At 37.6% G+C, this 16588-nt stretch overlaps 1 pseudogene; it reads right to left on the minus strand.

Annotated features, from left to right (window-relative positions):
- Positions 1-4717: 4717 nt before the first annotated feature.
- LOC107403638 (vicianin hydrolase-like) lies at positions 4718-10571 on the minus strand (annotated as a pseudogene).
- Positions 10572-16588: the final 6017 nt, after the last annotated feature.

Here is a 16588-nt window from a genome sequence, read left to right on the forward strand (position 1 = left end):
AAAGTAATCTTTAAGGTCTAAAAGCTGCTTTTAATATTTTTGAAAATGTTTAGATAATTTTTTTTTTTTAAATGTTTTAGGTTTTCAAAAGAATTTTTAATTAAAATCAATAAAAAATAACTTTTTTAGAAAATATTTATGAAGAAGTAGAAGCACAAACAAAAATTATCTCAAATATGACCCGATTATACTTTTCGTGGAAGGTGTATTTTCCTTTTTTGTTCATTTTTGTTTGTTATTTTGTTGCCTGTGTTGTTATCATAATCTTGTGGGTGTAAGCCATTTGAATGGACCTTGTGCAGTCTTCATCTATCTTTTTCTTTATCCATTTTAACGTTTTATATATATATATATATATATATATAAGATTATTATCATTAGGGGTCCCTAAATTATATTGCATTTTACAAATTGGTTACAATGTTTTTTGGCAAATTAGCCCTCAAACTTCCGTAAAATGTATCATCGTCAATCCTTAGACTTATTTCCAGCTAAAAAGCACCATGAAGCTCACATGCGGTGTAACAATCCAGACAGTCCTCAAAGTTTTAAAAGGCTTTTTAAGGGAAAAGTATCCATATCAATCCTTGAGGTCCAGCGTCCTCGCTGGCACATCGATACAGACCACCCGCATGAGATATTGTCTTTTTTGGGCCTGGAGAATCCTCGTACAACCCAGCCCTTAAGGTTTTAAAAGACCTCTCAAGGAAAAAGTATCAACACCCATTTATAAGAAATGTTTCGTTCTCCTTTCCAACCGATATGAGATTTCACATGCGGTATGTGTGATGAGTAGCACCAGCACCAGGGTAAAACACATCTTTTCACATTAAAAATCCTCTAAATGATAGGTTGTATAGGTTGTCTACCCCACCTAATTGGGTCGACCATGTTTGTAGCTAACAAGTCAAAGGACTCAATTTCTGACCCACAAATATCTCCTTGTTCCAACGATGAATTTTGGCTATTTTTGTGGCATTCGCATCATCTTAATGTAGGAAACAAATTTCAATTTTCAATTTTTCTAAATCTGAATTAAAAATAAGCGCCCAAGCAAATTGGGTTTTAGCCATTGATTTGCGTTTTCAAGCAAAAAAAAAAAAAAAAAAAAAAAAGATTTTCTGACCAAATCAAAGCTTCAAAATGTGAGTAAAATAATCCTCAAATCTAGTCAACTAGTCAACTATATATGTGTTTACAAGCTGCTGGTCAGAGAAGAAAGAAGAGGAGATTTCCAGGTTTCAAAACGACAACACTTTGCTGCCACATCAGTTAATAAAGGACAGAAAGGTTATTTCACAGCTTGCTTGTTTCGGATGTTGGAGCTGCTTATTTCACAGCTTGTTTGTTTCGGACGTTGGAGCTGCTGGGGATTAATTGAACGCACCGTTTTCTTGTCTCGGATAAATAGATGGGCATTTTTCTGGTCTTCTTTTATATATATATATCAGATATAGAAGGAAAACAGGGGTGGAAATAGAGAGAAAATTGCAGACCCGTGTAAGCTTTGTGCAAGAAGAATCTTTTGAGTTTTGACAGCCATTCTTTCTTGTTTTTCTTTGTATTCTCAATGTGGGTTTGAGAGAGATCTTTGTGGAGATCGAAGAGTGAATGGGTGTATTGAGTTCTTGGGTTCTTGGGTTTTGATTTTGGGAATTCTTGTGTGAATCCTTCATTAAAGAATCTGTAACAGCTTGTAGACACTACATTTACATAGTGCAGAAAGCTCAACACCTGAGCAACGAGGACGTAGGTCGTTTTTAGCCGAACCTCGGTAAATTTTGTATGTTCTTGTTAGTACTTTTCATTCTGAAATTAGTTCCAGAATTCTACAACACAAAATTGCTCCATTCCATCTAAAAATCACTTTACAACAAACCCAAGTCATAATTTTGTTTAAAAACAAGTCTCACGAAATTTTGCATATATCTGTTAAGGTAAATCCGAAACCCATGACCCTCCATTGAACACCAAGACAAAGCCCAATTCAACACCAAGCAAGGCAGCTGGAACTAAATTATCATTAACAGAGAAGTGAAAGCTATATTATAGAGTTTTTGGTGGTTTTGGGATTCAAGGTTTGAAAAACGGAAATGGCAAAACATTGAATAATGGATTTAAGATGCCATTCGTGAGTCTAGGTGTTTGGCCCATGGAACAAAAAGAAATAAGTGTGGATGTTGGTTTAGAGTTAGCATGGGATTAGGATCTGGGTGGTTCTCTTTTTTCTTGGCTAGTTGAGGCAACTTCTACCTTTTTTATTTCTACTTATTTTCATTAAGGGAAGAGTTTTTAGATAGAAAATGAATCTTGAATGAGGCTTAAAGATTGCATTTTTTTTTTTTTTTTTTTGGATTTCTTATCAAATATTTTTCTTCCTTTAGTTTCTTTCTTATTATTTTTTTGAAACCTTGTCGAATTGTATGTTTATCTTGATGTGATTCTCTCAGTTGAGGAAGAAGAGGGCTAACGTGGGTCTGAAATATTATTTCAGTTGAGGAGGAACATCTTCAACCAGTAGGCAGAATACTTGAGGTGTCATTTCAATTAATTGTTTTTGAAATCAATGTATGTGAGGCCAAATCGAAGGGTGTAAACAGATCCCCATTCGAAGTCGTCAAGAAATGACCATGCATAGTATCCTTTCACATTAACACCTTCCCTGCCAAAAATTATTAATGCTTTCTCTGTACACAACATGTATATTGTCAAATCACTTTTCTTTTTCTTTTTTGACCTAGTAGGCAGAAATAATGACATCAAATTGTTTAAATTGATTTTTCTTTAATTTTCCAGCTGCACATGCCAAAGAGGTTAAAAAATCAATCACATTTAATTTAATTACATGGTGAATTTGGTGGAAGCACAAGTAACGATTTTAGAGATTCAAATGGTCCAAAATTAAGGTTTATATAAAATGTGATCTTACTTGGTAATATCCTGGACTGTGAGAGAGACAATCTAAAGAATTTCTGACCAACTTTTTAATGAGTTTTGTATCCTCCTCTGAAACATTAATTTGATTTGCTTATGAAACAAATTTGCAGAATTTAGTTTAGACTTTCTACCAATATTTTGTGTTTAATTATCATATCATTATATATATCTTTCAAAAAATACAAAATAATATAATAAGAGACCGTGGTATACCTTGTAACGATGATAAAAATCATCAGCTGCAAGCGCTGTGCTTCTATCAGCAATCTTTTTTGCCATATCACTATTAAATTTGTCAAATAGGAGCAAAATTTAACCCAAAAAAAAAAAAATGACTAATTTCATATTATACATAATTGTATACAGAGAGACTTTGAAGGGACTAAAAAAGGAATCCATTATTAGAGAGAATCTGGATGATTTGCAGTGAAAGTGTCCCACACCTTGGTCCCTTTCCATGTCGCAAAGCTGCTCCTTCAGACTGAGAAATCAAGTTGAATATAGATGAAGAAGTTTTTTACTTTTATATATATAATTACTGCATGCTACTGCAAGTAGCATATGGAAGAAATTGAGCTCTAATAGATTTAGTATGGGAATTCATATAATCTGGTAAGCAGAAGCACCAGCTTCAAATATGAAATCGGGTGGAGAGCTTGTCCTGTTAAAGGCATTGAATAATGACTGGGTTTCACTACTTCAGCTGTACTAGTAATACTACTAATGCTTGCTAAGACCGCAAAGGTCATGAGGCAGAACAATAAACCAACACCTTCAATGGCCATGGCTCACTACTTCTTTTTTCTTTTTTTTCTTTTTTTTTTTCCTGGAGTTTGGGGTCGCGGTGTTGTGGGGTAAAGCTCACTACTTCCCTAGCTTCTTGAAAAGAAGTTACTTTTTTTTCTTTTTTTTTTTTTGAGCATGAAGTTACCTTATTCCCTCTAATATAGAACTGGGAGAGATTAGGAAAAGAAAAAGAACAAGAGTTATTTTCTTTGGGTGTCTTTTTCTTTTGGTAATTTGCTTCTAGGCTGTTCAATATTTTACCCAAAAAAAAAAAAACAAATTAGAGTTTTATGGAAATATCTACTGTATGGACCTAGATTCTCTCATAATCTAAGATTTATTTCAACTACCAAACATCCCATGTCATATGGCAATTATTAATCGTATGATTAATACTAAGGTAGATTTTCTTCTCATATAGGATATAAATTGTGTCATAACTTTCAAACATCTCATTACATATGGCAACTATGAATTCTATGGTTGGATTTATTAATCAATTTTAATTTATCACAAAACTTAAAATGAAAATTTGAAGTAAGTTTTGAAAAGTGAAGTTGGTCTAATGGTATGTCATTCAAATTCATCCCCTTGAGCTAGTGGTACAAGATTTTGGATATCTACAATTAATAACTAACTTTTTAATTTTTAATTTTTTTTTTAATTTTTATGAATCCATTTATAACAAACTCTTTAGGCACAAAAGGAAGGTATAATTTCAATCAAAAAGGAGGGAAAAAAAAAAGTACAAAAACATCTCATTACATATGGCAACTATGAATTGTATGGTTGGATTTATTAATCAATTTTAATTTATCACCAAACTTAAAATGAAAATTTGAAATATGTTTTGAAAAGTGAAGTTGATCTAATGGTATGTTGTACAAATTCTTCCCCTTTGAGCTAGTGGTACAAATTTTGAACATCTATCATTAATAACTAACTTTTTTTTATTTTTTCTTTAAATTTTTATGAATACATTAATAACAAACTCTTGAGGCACAAAAGGAAGGTATAATTCCAATAAAAAAAGAAGGAAAAAAGTACAATTAGGAGCATGATCTCCAAACTTCTTTTTATTTGACTCTCTCTTTATTTTATAGAGAGAGAGAGAGAGAGAGAGAGAGAGAGAGAGAGAGAGAGAGAGAGAGAGAGAGAGAGAGAGAGAGAGAGAGAGAGTCAGCACTCAAAATGCTATTCTAGTATTTTCTTTCTAACAAAATGTCAAAATAGATAGTTGCTTTAACTCTCCCAAACATATTATTACTAAGTGCTAAAGATACTCTATATTTGAGTATTATATTAATACTCTTATTCAATAACATACATCTTCTAATGCATTTTCCTCAAGATAAATAGGAATTAAGCCAATAGAATAAATGATAGAAATTTTTATTTTAAAGAATAGATTTATTCTAATGGTTTGATCAATCTTTCAATGGATTAATTATTTGAAAGGCCTCAAGATTGGGTTCATTTGAGGAGGAACATCTTGTACCAATAAGCAGAGTATTTGAGATATCTCTTCAAATTATTTTTGAAATCAACGTAAGTGAGGCCAAATCGGACAGTATAGCCAGCATCCCATTCGAAGTCGTCAAAGAATGACCATGCATAGTATCCTTTCACATTAACACCCTCCCTGCAAAACCCCATATCATCAAAACGCATCATTATACATAAACTGGGAAGACGAATATAGCATCATAAAGGAACTCAAAATCTTGGGGTTCTCACCATTAGTTATTGCATAATTCTTTTTAAGTGCACCTTTCTACATGCATGTTGTACAAAGACATACAACTTGTTTCTAAATATTTTATGATTTTTTTGGAGAATAAATATAATCTAAACTCTGCCATATGTGTATTTATGTATGTATGTGGTAGTAAAATTAATTATTTGCATATAATCTGAACTTACTTGATGGCTTTTAAAAGATAGGTGAGATGGCCATGGAGGTATCTTATCCTTATAGCATCCTTGATGAGCTCCTTTACAGGACGGGTGCTATTATTTGCCTCAGCGATGCCTGCAAAAGCAAATTACTCTGTTTTTAGAGAAGAATTTTGGTTTCGAAGCACATTTTCATCACAGCATCAATTAAAAACTAAAATAATTTACCATTTTCAGTAATGTAAATTGGTGGGTTCTTGTACTTATCCTTGACGTACAATAGAAGCTGTCGAATTCCTTTGGGATAGATGAAAAGCCAGTTTAAAGCAGTCTGTGAAATCATTTCAAATAACACTTGGAATTAGTGAAATGGCATAATTAATGGCTAAGTAAAAAATTATGTTAATGGATTTAGTATTAATAATCAATGTCATTTCATTTGAAGAGATCACTTCCACACTAGCTAGATTAATTTTACATCAATTTTATAATACAAGGTATACTTGGGAAGGGAATGAGAGAGAATAGTACCGGATTACCAATTGCGACTCCATTTTTCACGGCTATAGCAAGAAAATGACCAAATGATAATGTTATTATAGAAATCGAATAAAAAAAATTAGATTCATAAATATAATGTAGTAAAAGAAAACATAATTTAGAGCGTACTAGAGAGAGTCGCTTGCAAATCTGTATTGAAACTGTGCTTGGTAGTAGCTTGGAGATTGGCCTCCACATAATTTGTCGTGTAATAATTCAAGCCAAGGAAATCAAGTGACCCTTTTAGACTGTCCGATTGAGATTTTGTGAATTTTGGCAGCCGGCTCCCCAAATAAGATCTCATGCTTGAGGGATATTCACCGTATGTAATTGGATGCAAAAACCTACAAAAACATTAAGAAAACAGATAAACAAATAAATCAGGAAATTAATATCCAAATAACTCCAGTAAATGGAATGTATTAATGTTTGCTCACCATCCCAAAAAGAAGTCCAAGACTCTAAAGGCTGCCTTGCGGTTTGCATCGGTTGGGAATTTTGGTTCGAACCAGTGGGTAACTAATGTAATCCCAATTTTGCCCTATTGAATTGCCTGCATATATAAATATTATAAGCAAAAACACATGTAATATGTTATTTTTTAGGAGAGACAATCCAATAACAAGTTCGTAGAATAATAAAACTTATATATATATATATATATATATATAAATTACCATAGAGGAAAAGACGAACCTGGTATTTTTGCTTGTAAACTTTTACAGCAGCAGCATGAGAAAGGAGGAGATGATGGCCCACAATATAGGGCTCTGTGGCGGAGTTGCCCTCTGTACAATTTCCCACATAGCTTGAACATCTACCGGGTGCAAATGTACCTACCCCCATTGTACCCGTTTATGCTAAACGAATACGGTTCGTTCAGTGTGGCCCAATACTTGACCCGATCTCCAAATGTTTTAAACACAAAGTCTGCATAGTTCATAAAATCTTCCCTGCGCGTTCAATTATATTTATTAAATTCAATGGTAATCAAATAATCATGATCCATCTCAATTTGGGTATATAAATTATTTCTTTTTGATTGCGTCACTTACACAATCTTTTCGCTTAGAAATCCACCATACTCATCCTCAAGAGCTTGTGGTGCATCCCAATGGAAGAGTGTAACAAATGGTACTATTCCTATATAAAAATTCAGACATATTTATATTGGTTAATTTATTAAAATAAATAAGCAATCTTTCTTCTTCTTCTTTTTTTTTTTTTATTTTTTTTTAAATTTTTATAACAATAATATCATAGAGTGAAGATTGTGGACCATTGGATAGCAGCTCATTAATAAAGTTGTTGTAGTAGTCAACTCCTAATTGGTTCACGCCCCTTTCAACTTTTCCAGCTGCAAGCACAAAATAAAAAATAATATCTCTCTGAAATCGTATAATCTAATTAATTATTGTTGGATCAAGTTGAATGGCAGTTTTAATTGTTCCTCATGAAACATCTGGTGAGATCTACAAGATACGTTCACTTTCGTGCCACTACATATTATACAATTTTTAATATAATTTACGATTGTATAAATACCATCAATATCTTATCATTTTTTATTTTTTCGAAAGAAATATATGAAAACTATCTTATCATCTTACTAATAGTTTCAAATTAAGAACATGCAACTTTAAAAAAAAAAAAAAAAAAAAAAAAGAAGATAATAATAAGAAGAAGAACTATGCTTATTGCATTTTAATTTTTATAAAATTGTATTTTCTAATTGAAGTTTTTGCCTAATAATGATTAACGGCTCTATCAATATTTGGTTCAATTTATTAAAATTTAGGTCCTATAGTTTAATTTATTGCCATTTATTAGATCCTCTCCCTCCAATTGTTATATGCCATTACGAATTTTAAAAAAAAAAAAAAAAAGGAATGGATCAAAATACAACAAATAGAAATTTGATAGTCTAAACTGTAATTTCATTTTTAAGTTCGAGAACCAATAATTCTAACTTTTCCAAATTAAGATGCAGTAACTCTAAGAACATTATATTAGTACAGTTAAAACTATCAAAAACTGCTTGCGCTAATAATAGAATGATTATATATATAATTTTCAAAATTTGTTTTAGTAAAATTTTTAATCAAATAGAATTCATATGGTCGATGGATGATAGTAATTTAAATATAGATATTGTTGAAATTGTAATCTTATTTGGTAATATTCTAGACCATGAAATGGAGAATCTGAAGGAATCCAATCCAATCTTTTTCATCAGTTTAATATCGCTCTGTCATAAAAAATTTAATTTCATTCATTGAGGAAGGAATATAATAAACTTAATTTTGTTTAACAAGTAACCAAAAATATATAAAAATATATGCGATATCAAATAATTGAGGAGACAATACCTTATAACGATGATAAAGGTCATCAGCCACGTCCCCTGCGCTTCTATCAAATATTTTTTCTGCCATGTCATCAAGTAAATTTATCAAAACCAAAGGCAAAATTAAAATAAATAAATATCAAAATGTTTGTATCAATTGGATCATCAACACTACATATTTACGAGACTATGACTCGGTCACTCATGCACTTTCTCATACACTCTCAGACTCACGGGTAATAATGATAAAATAATCATAGGGAGGGTCAGAGAGAAAAATACTCTGACTTATTCTGTTTTTTATCAATTAATATTATAAAATATCCTATGAACTAAAAATATTTACTTAACCATTTGATTGAAATGAAAAACATATATATATAATATACACACTTTATTATATTTGACGATGTCGTCCAAAATACGCTTAGATGTCAGTGTTCTTTTACTAATAATAATATAATTTAAAAATTTTCATCCTAAAAATAGGTTCTAATATGTAACAGTCCAGTCCATCCGTATGAGATATTATCCGTTTTAGGTTCAACCCGTACGGTTTTGTCAAAACGTGTCTCAAGGGAAATGTATCCACACTTTTTTTTAAGGCAACTTCGTTCTCCTTTCCAACCGATGTGGGATCTCACAATGACCACCTGCATGCGATATTGTCCTCTTTGGGCCTAGAAAATTCTCTTACAACCCAACCCTCAAGGTTTTGTCAAAACGCCTCTCAAGGAAAAGGTATTCACACCATCTTTTAAAACATGTTTCATTCCCCTTTCCAACCAATGTGGGATCTCACAATCCATCTCCCTTTCGGCCCAGCGTCCTAGTTGGCACACCTATCCGGATCTGGCTCTGATACTAACTGTAACAACCTAGACCACCCGCATGAGATATTGTCCTCTTTAAGCCTATGGAATCCTCTTACAATCCAACCCTTGAGAGGCCTTTTAAAACCTTGAAGACTGGGTTGTAAGAGGATTCTCCAGGCCCAAAGAAGATAATATCTCATGCGGATGGTCTGGGCTGTTACAGTTGGTATCAAAGTTAGACCCGGATCGATGTGCCAACGAGGACACTGGGTCCCAAATGAGGTGGATTGTGAAATCCTACATCGATTGGAAAGGGAAACGAAACATACCTTAAAAGAAGGTGTGGATACATTTCCCTTGAAATGTTTTTTGACATAACCGTGCGGACTGGACCTAAAACGGACAATATCTCATGCGAACAGACTAAGCTATTACATAATATCCATTAGAAATAAATTATATATTTAATATTTGATATGACATAGCATTTTTTTCACTTTCACCTTTTTAATTTTTATAATGTTTAAAATAATAAGAATGACCTTCAATACGTAACAACTTTAAAAATAAATTTATAATTAACCCTTTGTTTAGATCAGCATAACAAATTCTACCACCAGCCACTTTAGATTTTGCAGCTGTACATTAGACTTTGGCATTGAAACTAATTTTGACAAATTTCATGCTTGGTTGAGTTGTAGATCTATCTCTATCACATAAAATTACTAGCCACAAATTCATTAAAAAAAAAAAAAAAAGGTTTAACATTGACATTAACAGTGATCTTTTTTTTTTTTTTTTTGGGTGAATAATGAAAATATAAAGCAAGCAGAGAATGAAATAGAGACCAGGGTGTTTTCTAGTGAAAGTATCCCATATACTTGGTCCCCTTCCATCTTCAAGAGCTGCTCCTTCCGACTGAGAAGAAATTCACTAAAATATAATTAGCATAATATTTGAAATGGAACAAATTGATTGAGCTCTTATAAAAATAAAACTTAATAAAATGCAGATTTATGTACATATTAACCTGATAAGCAGCAGAACCAGCACCAAATATGAAATGGGGTGGAAAACTGGTCCTGTTAAAGGGCATTGAATAATGACGGGGTTGGGGCTGTTGGGCGGCTTCAGCGGTTGATAAGGCAAAGCCTAATAATAAGAGGCAGAAGAAGAGGGAAGGACCTTGAAGTATAGCCATGTCTATTGGCTTTGCTTTTGCTAGCTGCTCATTAGAAGCTTTCATGATCATTCATATATATAGGGAGAGAAAATCAAATGATATATTTCTTCATTTGAAATATATATATGATTTACATCATTTTAACGAATGATGTAAATAAAATTTGGAAATTAAAAAGTCATGTGCGTCGTTCATTGTGATATATTTCTTTATTTGAAATTTATTAATCATTCTAACGCAAAATCATATTGTATATAAAAATATTTATTAATATTCTTGAGTTTGCACTTGCTAAATTATTGTTACACTCTCTATCAGTTTTGGAAATTTAAAAAAAAAAAAAAAAGTTTCATCAACTTTCATTTATATTTTAATTTAATTTGCTCCCAATTTTTTTAAAAAATGATTAATTTTACATGTGAACTTTAACGTAGTGTCGATTTCATACGTTTTAATTTTTCTTTTTTCTATTGATTTAATAAAATTGGCTAACTAGGATTAAATAAATAATATAAATTTTAATCATCTTAATCATTTTTAAACATATTTTATTTAGCATAAAAAAGTCAACTGTTTTTTTTCCGGGGTAAAGAAACGAACTTAAAAAAATGCTATATCGCTAGCATGATTTAGAAACATTACCAACTAAATCAAAATCTTGTATATAAAAATATATAATTAATATTACATATTATATATATGTATTTTACAAGGTAGGCCATGTGTCACGGGCCTAACTTTTCCAATACTCCCGTGCGGCACTTAGCACCTCCCTTGCTAAGTAAGCCTTGCTCACAAGCTATGAAAATGCGGAAGCTAAGAGTGAGAGAGTAGGAAGTAGGAGAGTTTGAGAGAATGTGGAGAATACTTGTATTGCTAGAATACTTGGATTCTTGGATGTGTTACAAATGAGAGACCAACCCCTTTATATAGAGGGCTTGGCATGTAGGAAAGTTCTAGATATGTACACATGTCACCTATCTAGTTATGGTTCTAGATTATTCTAGGGTTATGTACAAGATATTTACATGGAGTATTCTAGAGAGATTCCAATCTACATAAGTCTAGGTTGCTCTTGAATCTTCTAGAATATTCCGGGCTTCTCTTGATCCTTCATGGAGAGTGTGGAGTCTTTCGGTTAAACCTCAAGGGTTTTACTCCTTTTGCACGGGACGTGACACTCTCCCCCACCTAAACTCGCGACGCCCTCGTCGCGCCTTCTTCCTTGCCCGCCGAATGTGATCTTTGAGTTGCCGTTGTGTATCTTCGTGCTCCCCACTTACTTCACCATTCAGCAGGTCCTTCTCCTTCACCAAGTTAGGCACGCTTTTACGTTGAACGACTCGATCCGCAGGTGTGACGTCCACATTCTTGTCGGGTGAAGTCGCTATCGCCATGGGTGCCCTTCTTGGCTTCCCTTTCCTTGGGGCTCCCTTGCCCCCTTTCCCTACAATTGGAAGTGACCTCTCATAGGGTCGTGCCTTCCCGTCATGCACCTCTTTTTGTTGAGGTGATGGTTCGGCTAAGTTCCCTTCCTTAGCCTCTACATGCTTCCTCTTGTTGTCTCCACAACTTGAAGCCAATGCACACAAGCTCCCTTGGTGCAACTCCTTTGGCACATGTTGTACCTTAGGAGATGTCTTGGCATGGCTTGGGACATCCTCACTAAGCTTTTGTGCAGCAACCAAGTTGATTTGCTCCTCCCTCTCAACTTGCAGCGCCGACAAAACCTTGGTCTCCCGCTTGCTAGCTTGTTCCGTAGGCACCATGCATGTCGTTCCCCCATCCATGATGCATAACTTGTTAGCAAATGGGAGTGGGAAAGCCTTTACTTGGTTGAAGAAGTCCATACCAAGGACAACCTTGTAGTCATCCATGGACACAACTGTTAGATTCAATTGGCCCTCCCAATCGCCGATGGTGGTTTTCACACCTCGAGCAACTCCTTGGAGCGGCTTCGCGTCAGAATTTACCGCCTTGACGAAGCCCCTTCCTTGTGTTGCCTTAATCCCAAGCCTTTGTGCCTCCTCCACCGATAGGAAGTTATGTGAGGCACCCGTGTCCACCAACGCCTTGGTGGGCACTCCATTGAGTTTTGCCTCCACGAGCATTAGGCCACTCTTCTTGGTCTCCTTAGGAGCAGCCTTGATAGCATTCAGCAATTGTAAGGAACCTATACTAGTTCCTTCCTCTTGCTTCTCCTCGTATTGGGCGGTCATGGCATTCAAAGCCTTCCTCTTTGGACAATCCCTAACCCAATGCGGTCCATCACATAAGAAACAAGAGTTTTTAGGTTTGGAAGCATCCTTACCTTCTCTAGGCGGCTTCCACCTTGAGCTTTTTGGCTTATGTGCACTTTCCTCCCTTTCATCCTCTTTGGACCTACTAGGTTCTCCCCCACCTTTTCCATGGTTGTCTCTCCACTCCTTTGGCTTTGGTGAGTCTCGTTGGTTGGAGTAGTCGATGAAGCCTTCGGCATATGCAATAGCACTTGCCAAATCTTGTACTCCACGCCTCTTCAACTCCGTCTTGGCCCAAGGTTGTAGTCCATCCATGAAGTAGAAAAGGGAGTCTTTATCCGATAGGTCCGGGATCTCCAACACCAAGTTGGTGAACTCCTTGATGTATTCCCGGATATGGCCTACTTGCTTGAGTCGTCGAAGGCGACTCCTTGCCTCATCTTCGGCATTCTCCGGATAGAATTGTCTTTTGATATCCTTTTTAAAGTCATCAAAAGTATGGAAAGTACACATACCTCGCTCAATGTCGCTATGCCTCCTTCTCCACCATAACATTGCCGTGTCGCTAAGGTAGAGAGTGGCAGTCCTTATCTTTGAAGCATCGTCCGCAATGCCCATTGCTTCAAAGTATTGCTCCAAGCCCCAAAGGAAATTCTCGAGCTCCCTCGCATTCCTTGCCCCGGAGTAGGACTTGGGCTTTGGCACATCGATACGTGGCCCCTCGCGTATGGTGGTCGTCCCCGACGTCACCGCCCTCTTGCAAAGAGCCCAATCACCCCGCATATCCTCCATTTGGGTGCGGATAGCATCCAATTCTCTCTCCAACATTGCACGAAGGTCTGCTACCTCCCCCATGCATTGGTCGCGTGTCGCGCGGAGCTCCCTCCTTAAGGCATCATCCAGCCCATTGAGTAACCCCCTCACGGCTTGATTGATGGCAATGTCCTCCGACTCTAGTCCATCTAGGCGACCCTCCAGCGCCTCAAACCGTTCCTGTACTCGGGATGCATGTTCCTCCAAGCGCAACTCTACGCCCATCATCACATCCTTGGACTTGGACTTGTGCCTCTGCTTCCCCGCATTGGGGTTGCGTTGCTCTTCACGACCTCGCACTTCGGTAGCTCCCTCCACATTGATGGTAACATCCGAGCTAGCCATCTTGCCTACTTCCACGTTGCACCAACGATATGCTTGAGCAGCAATTGGCTCTGATACCAACTGTCACGGGCCTAGCTTTTCCAACACTCCCGTGCGGCACTTAGCACCTCCCTTGCTAAGTAAGCCTTGCTCACAAGCTATGAAAATGCGGAAGCTAAGAGTGAGAGAGTAGGAAGTAGGAGAGTTTGAGAGAATGTGGAGAATACTTGTATTGCTAGAATACTTGGATTCTTGGATGTGTTACAAATGAGAGACCAACCCCTTTATATAGAGGGCTTGGCATGTAGGAAAGTTCTAGATATGTACACATGTCACCTATCTAGTTATGGTTCTAGATTATTCTAGGGTTATGTACAAGATATTTACATGGAGTATTCTAGAGAGATTCCAATCTACATAAGTCTAGGTTGCTCTTGAATCTTCTAGAATATTCCGGGCTTCTCTTGATCCTTCATGGAGAGTGTGGAGTCTTTCGGTTAAACCTCAAGGGTTTTACTCCTTTTGCACGGGACGTGACACTCTCCCCCACCTAAACTCGCGACGCCCTCGTCGCGCCTTCTTCCTTGCCCGCCGAATGTGATCTTTGAGTTGCCGTTGTGTATCTTCGTGCTCCCCACTTACTTCACCATTCAGCAGGTCCTTCTCCTTCACCAAGTTAGGCACGCTTTTACGTTGAACGACTCGATCCGCAGGTGTGACGTCCACATTCTTGTCGGGTGAAGTCGCTATCGCCATGGGTGCCCTTCTTGGCTTCCCTTTCCTTGGGGCTCCCTTGCCCCCTTTCCCTACAATTGGAAGTGACCTCTCATAGGGTCGTGCCTTCCCGTCATGCACCTCTTTTTGTTGAGGTGATGGTTCGGCTAAGTTCCCTTCCTTAGCCTCTACATGCTTCCTCTTGTTGTCTCCACAACTTGAAGCCAATGCACACAAGCTCCCTTGGTGCAACTCCTTTGGCACATGTTGTACCTTAGGAGATGTCTTGGCATGGCTTGGGACATCCTCACTAAGCTTTTGTGCAGCAACCAAGTTGATTTGCTCCTCCCTCTCAACTTGCAGCGCCGACAAAACCTTGGTCTCCCGCTTACTAGCTTGTTCCGTAGGCACCATGCATGTCGTTCCCCCATCCATGATGCATAACTTGTTAGCAAATGGGAGTGGGAAAGCCTTTACTTGGTTGAAGAAGTCCATACCAAGGACAACCTTGTAGTCATCCATGGACACAACCGTTAGATTCAATTGGCCCTCCCAATCGCCGATGGTGGTTTTCACACCTCGAGCAACTCCTTGGAGCGGCTTCGCGTCAGAATTTACCGCCTTGACGAAGCCCCTTCCTTGTGTTGCCTTAATCCCAAGCCTTTGTGCCTCCTCCACCGATAGGAAGTTATGTGAGGCACCCGTGTCCACCAACGCCTTGGTGGGCACTCCATTGAGTTTTGCCTCCACGAGCATTAGGCCACTCTTCTTGGTCTCCTTAGGAGCAGCCTTGATAGCATTCAGCAATTGTAAGGAACCTATACTAGTTCCTTCCTCTTGCTTCTCCTCGTATTGGGCGGTCATGGCATTCAAAGCCTTCCTCTTTGGACAATCCCTAACCCAATGCGGTCCATCACATAAGAAACAAGAGTTTTTAGGTTTGGAAGCATCCTTACCTTCTCTAGGCGGCTTCCACCTTGAGCTTTTTGGCTTATGTGCACTTTCCTCCCTTTCATCCTCTTTGGACCTACTAGGTTCTCCCCCACCTTTTCCATGGTTGTCTCTCCACTCCTTTGGCTTTGGTGAGTCTCGTTGGTTGGAGTAGTCGATGAAGCCTTCGGCATATGCAATAGCACTTGCCAAATCTTGTACTCCACGCCTCTTCAACTCCGTCTTGGCCCAAGGTTGTAGTCCATCCATGAAGTAGAAAAGGGAGTCTTTATCCGATAGGTCCGGGATCTCCAACACCAAGTTGGTGAACTCCTTGATGTATTCCCGGATATGGCCTACTTGCTTGAGTCGTCGAAGGCGACTCCTTGCCTCATCTTCGGCATTCTCCGGATAGAATTGTCTTTTGATATCCTTTTTAAAGTCATCAAAAGTATGGAAAGTACACATACCTCGCTCAATGTCGCTATGCCTCCTTCTCCACCATAACATTGCCGTGTCGCTAAGGTAGAGAGTGGCAGTCCTTATCTTTGAAGCATCGTCCGCAATGCCCATTGCTTCAAAGTATTGCTCCAAGCCCCAAAGGAAATTCTCGAGCTCCCTCGCATTCCTTGCCCCGGAGTAGGACTTGGGCTTTGGCACATCGATACGTGGCCCCTCGCGTATGGTGGTCGTCCCCGACGTCACCGCCCTCTTGCAAAGAGCCCAATCACCCCGCATATCCTCCATTTGGGTGCGGATAGCATCCAATTCTCTCTCCAACATTGCACGAAGGTCTGCTACCTCCCCCATGCATTGGTCGCGTGTCGCGCGGAGCTCCCTCCTTAAGGCATCATCCAGCCCATTGAGTAACCCCCTCACGGCTTGATTGATGGCAATGTCCTCCGACTCTAGTCCATCTAGGCGACCCTCCAGCGCCTCAAACCGTTCCTGTACTCGGGATGCATGTTCCTCCAAGCGCAACTCTACGCCCATCATCACATCCTTGGACTTGGACTTGTGCCTCTGCTTCCCCGCATTGGGGTTGCGTTGCTCTTCACGACCT

This window comes from Ziziphus jujuba, chromosome 1 (assembly GCF_031755915.1).
Source record: "Ziziphus jujuba cultivar Dongzao chromosome 1, ASM3175591v1".
Classification (NCBI taxonomy): domain Eukaryota; kingdom Viridiplantae; phylum Streptophyta; class Magnoliopsida; order Rosales; family Rhamnaceae; genus Ziziphus; species Ziziphus jujuba.